The following is a 5,488-nucleotide window of genomic DNA, read 5'->3' on the forward strand; positions in this document are numbered from 1 at the left end:
TACCTAATAAATATTATGATATGATTAATTTGGAATTTATTATAGGTACCTAATATAATATTATGTCTTATACCTAGACTAACATGCCGTCTCCGCTCAGAATCGTTTTTCTTATACAATGATATTATATCATTGAATTCAAATTTAATACCATCCATTATACAGTGACCCACTTGTAACCTACTGTACAGCAGAGCGAAATCCACTTACCCACCTTTTTTTGCATTTTAAGTGCATATTTTGCATTTTCAGTGCATATTTTATTGCACTTTTTTGACATTTTTTAAGGTTTTTAGTGCATTAAATTCACAGCCCTGGACTTATCTCCATGATGGTATATTTATAATCTCTGAAAATATTATATACATCAAAATAATACATTAAATCATGTTTGTTTAATATTTATTGTACTCACAGCTAGTATTCATGCAATGGATACTGAATGCTATTGCATTTGCATATTATTATGAAATTAATATAATAACATGAATTAAATTATTAACTAATTTATTAACTAAATTAACTATTATTAATTTATTAGTTATTTATGTTAATATTTTTTTTTTTATTTTAATTATTCCGTAAAAAATGAAAAAAAATAACGTAATTGATTTTTTTTTTTTGTTTACCAAAAAACAAAACTGTATCTAAAAAAAAAAATTATTATGAGTTATAATGTTTATGGGGGAAGACGATCTCCCCGACACCTCACCCATCATCGCGTACAATGTCGTTTATAATATGTTATTTATATGCCCAAACGAAAATATATTTTGCGTGACGCAATGTGCAGTGCGTAAATCCGTCAACTAAATCCATAAAGCGTTTGGTGTATAATAATATTATTGTCCATATATGGACGCGAATACGTCTTGACAATTCCTAAACAGATATGCCATATGCGTACAATATTTAGCGTATATTGGTCATGATATGTCTATTCATGGTTTCGTAGTATTGGTGATCCGAGGTCGACGTTATAATATATTATTATATTGTACGTGTATGCTGTACAATTATATAATATTATATTATATAGGTATATATGGGTACTGCAGAAATAATTCTTCCTCCGGGAGAAAACACGCACGCCGTTCGTACCGATATGGTTACTGTTGAATGTAAAAGTATTAAAATATATAAATATAACATACAGGATGATCATTTGTATCTATTAATATAACTACTCTTAGAAGATACATGCATAATTATTTAAATATATATTTTTTAGACTTAAGAACACACTTTATTTAAAAATTGTTTTTCCGGTAATCTGCAGAGTAAAATGTAAGTTGTGTTTTAACGTTTAAAAATGCTTTGTTTTTTATTTGATATTGTCCGGTTTACGATTCATCCTGTATGTAATACGAATATATTATGATAAATCAAAACACGTGTTAACGTAGGTACCTGCTGAAAATTGGTTAGTAGCATAGCCGCATAGGTACAATATTATTATAATTCTCCCATTCTTCAAACATTTCTTTCCTTATCTGTTTTGAATAGGTACCTAATACGTAGGTATAACCTTTTTTTCTATAATGACGATCAACGCGTGTGCAAACAACGACTAACGAGTGGATATATATTTAAATGTACGATAGTAATAATAATATAGATAAAATGCAAATTAAATTATTTGAGAATAAAAAGTTTCGCAATTTCTCATGTTTTGTTTTAAAGCAAAGTATTCCATGACACATACCGAAAGCAAGATATGCGCTATTTGTACCAATGTAACATTCAGAATATAAGTAGAATAGAAAGACCTGACAAATGAAAAATGTAATCCTAGTTAATCGTATGAAAAAAATTATGAAAATATTTTTTGGATAATATATGATTTAAGATTTAGGTACTTACCTATCTGAAAATAATCAAAAAAAAAAAACAAAAAAAAAAAAACATTAATACTCTCTAACATTGTTGAATTTTGAATTATAGTTAATTATTATTTTTAATTTTTCCAAAAAAAATTTAATACAATATAAAAATAAAAACAAATTCACATTGTACCCACTTGTAGTGCAAGCGTCTATAAATTAAATAAAAAACAAATTTTAAAATATTGATTAATATTTCATTTGTCAGGTCAAACTGTTATGCCTTGTATAGTTGTATATACAATAATATATAACATAACCAGTAGGTATATGACATTATAGGTATCTATAAGGTTTAAATAGGAATAGGTTATCATGTAGGTATATACTTATACATAATACCTACCTACATTATCAATTATATAATAAGAAATGGCGTTCAAAAATATATTCTGAAGGTATATCAACGAAAGTAATGTGTTAACGTTGGTGTAGGGTATTTAATTTTAGATTCTGAGCGGAGCGATAAATATATCGATTTTACAATGATGTGTGTTTTTTTTTAAAAATATTTTCTTGTGTCTATGTACACGATTAGAAGTCAAAATAATGCTTCGATTTTCAACTTCAGTAGTTTGTTTGATGGGAATGTGATTCTAGTTGGTGCTCGGAAAGGTCAAAATTTAAAATTCCCAGTAATTTTCAGTCAGATTAAATTTGCCTTTGAAGTTCATATTTTTATAAAATTGAATATTCACTCGATTTCTCATGTAGAAATTTTGTTATTTTGTTGATATTTTCACTGGTTGTTCACATTGTGTTCACATATTGGCATTTCCATTTTATACAAGACAATTTTCAAAATATTTTGATTTGTTTTTAAACTGTTTACAAACATTTTCAGTAGGTATCCAATTTTTTAAGTTTTTTTTCTAGAATTGTCAATTAAATTTTATTTATGGGTAAAAATGTGTGAAAATGTAATACAAGTCTCCTAATATATACCTATTGTTATTATAGTATTTGAAAAATATTAAAAATACGTAAAAATATTAAAAAAGGGAAATTTTTTTTTTTTACAATCATTTAAAGTTCGAATTTTGACAAAATTTAATAACTATTTTGTAGTTAAATATATATAAAATGTTCAAATTATGTAGCTAAGGATTGAAAATTTAAAACAAGGTTCCACGTAAATAAATTATATATAAATTACCATGTTCACAATAATATTATCATCAAATATACTTTGTAATATCATAGGCTGACTGACTTCGTCTTCGCTCAGAATCGTTTATCTTATACAAAGATAATATTATATCATTGAATTCAAATTTAACACCATCCATTACAGTTAGCTACTAGTAACCTACTGTACAGCAGAGTGACACCCACTTGCCCACCTTAGTACTTCACAATACTGTAAATATAATTAAAACGTCAGCGTTTAAGAAAATAATACTATTAAACTTGCGTATAGGCCATAATATCACTATAATATATTATACTGCCGTCTAGATAGGAGACCACGAACTCCATCATTTGGGATTTTTGGTGGAAAAACGTGCAGCGATGGGTTCATGATTTTATGCGGGCACAGAACGTTTGAACACGTGAGTATACAATATTTTGTGGGTAAGACAATAAAATCACTGAGAGAAGTATGTAATCAGCGAGATGAAATCAGCTGATCGTATTAAATCGAATATCACGTCATAATATATCAATAGAAGCAATATTATGTTTGATATTGGCCAATACATGATGTAATATATTTTTTTTTTATTATTATCGTGTTAAGGTAGCTATTTTAAGTCACCTCGATAATAATTATGACCGGATATGTAGCGGCGATTTACCATTTAAACAGAAAACCCGTACCTATAAATAGCCAATCAATTTTCACCGTCACTATCAACTTTTTCCAATTATCATCGTTCAGAGTACAGTTTCGGCATACTAATAAGTAGGTATTTAATAATATAATAGTTATATCGTGAGTCTATTTAATTATAATGATATACGTACGTATCGGCAAGACGAGCGGAGAGGTCTGCGATCGGCTGCTGACGGTGACGCTGCGGCTGATAAAATCCGATCGAAAGCGCCCGACGCAACAATTTATAAACACGTATCTCTAGTTATAGTATTATTGTCGTTCACGCGACCGTTGCAGATTCAAGTGAAATTTTATTGAAAAAAATTGAATAGGTACCGACGAAATAGATACGGTTCGGTCGTAATTTCGTGTGGCGTCGACGCGCAAAAGTCGTCGTAACAGTGAGCGGGAAAATCGCGATCGAGATTATATTTGATATTTTGATGGTCTTTGGACGAGAACGGTGAGTTGGTGGTACCGTGTGGTCGCCGTCGACGTTTTTGTTGTTGCTGTAGCTGCTGCTGGTGCGACACTGCCGAGAGGCCGTGTACGTTTGTCGTGTCGACCCGCCAAAGTCGCGTGGCTTTGGGATGTTTTGATGGCCACTGCGAGACGGAGGCGGCGGGAGATTTAAAAATAAATCTTTCGCGGCGGCGGCTGTGCCTGTGGCTGTGGCTCTCACGGGACGACACGCGCACGCGCACGCGCACACGGTGAGATCACACAGAGACTTAGACTCGCACACACACACACACGCACACACACACTCGTCATTTTCGACGCAATTCCACGGACGACCACCGTCACACCTTAATGTTTACAATAATAATGTAGGTATATATATTATATAAACATTATAATTTGCATGATATATTAAGAAAAGAAAGTAGGACGGTGTGGAGCTGGCGTCCAATTTTCAGGCAAAGACGCAAATTTTACCGTAAATTGGTCGTTGGGACATTATACCGGCGCCGTGTCAATTTTTTTATGAACGTGTAATATCACAGGGTGCGTTCTCCAGGATTATTTTTAATACCCGTAGAACAATTTGTGACAGTAGGTGGTACTATATAGCAGAGTATTTTTATGTTTCCAATATACGAGGAGATTCACTTAACAGGCTATCAATACTAATTTTCCTAGTTTTATTTCGTGCGTATTTTCGAAAAATAGTTTTTTACACAGCTTAAGTTTAAATATCTACCTATTAATGCGTGACAGGAGTAAATGTTAGTAAATTCGAGGTGCGATAATTCTAATTTCTAAAATAATGATTATTTATATATATATAAAAATGGAGCGTAAAAAATTTACGTTACCTCATCAATCGAGAACGGCTGGTCCGATTTGGCTCAATTTTTTTCTAAATTGTTCGTAATTGCCAGGAGAAGGTTTTTACGAAAGAAAATTTTAAGAAAATCCACTGGAAAAGTAGGAAATCTGGATGTAAAAAATACAACAGTGGTGCAACAATGTATTATATATTGGTTGCTATTGGTTGATCGGGCATGTTTGTTGATTTGTATTATTTTTTTGTCAGTATATATATATATATATATATATATTTATAAATGAATGTTTGTTTGAGATTCGACCTCTGGAAAGAAGACAGGCTAATTTAAAAATGGTTAAATTTGGTTTTTTTTCTATTCATCTGATATTAATACGGTTAGGTTAGGTTAGGATTTTGTATTAATTGATTATATTAATCCACCACTGGTGGAATATGACAAATTTGGTTTAACTTTGACACTTTAGAGTTAAATCATAACAGCACGGTGTCCGC

At 30.8% G+C, this 5,488-nt stretch overlaps 1 protein-coding gene across 2 annotated transcripts in view; it reads right to left on the reverse strand.

Moving 5' to 3' along the window:
* The window catches only part of LOC100162552 (filamin-A), a 142,003-nt gene extending 137,745 nt beyond the window's left edge, over positions 1–4,258 (reverse strand). The window contains exon 1 of one of the 2 annotated variants that reach the window (XM_008180618.3): positions 3,852–4,258. The gene's annotated coding sequence lies outside the window, so the exon portion shown is untranslated. The remainder of the gene's footprint in view (positions 1–3,851) is intronic. The other variant, XM_008180619.3, reaches the window with a different exon arrangement.
* Positions 4,259–5,488: the final 1,230 nt, after the last annotated feature.

This window comes from Acyrthosiphon pisum, chromosome X, assembly GCF_005508785.2.
Source record: "Acyrthosiphon pisum isolate AL4f chromosome X, pea_aphid_22Mar2018_4r6ur, whole genome shotgun sequence".
NCBI classification, from domain to species: Eukaryota; Metazoa; Arthropoda; class Insecta; order Hemiptera; family Aphididae; genus Acyrthosiphon; species Acyrthosiphon pisum.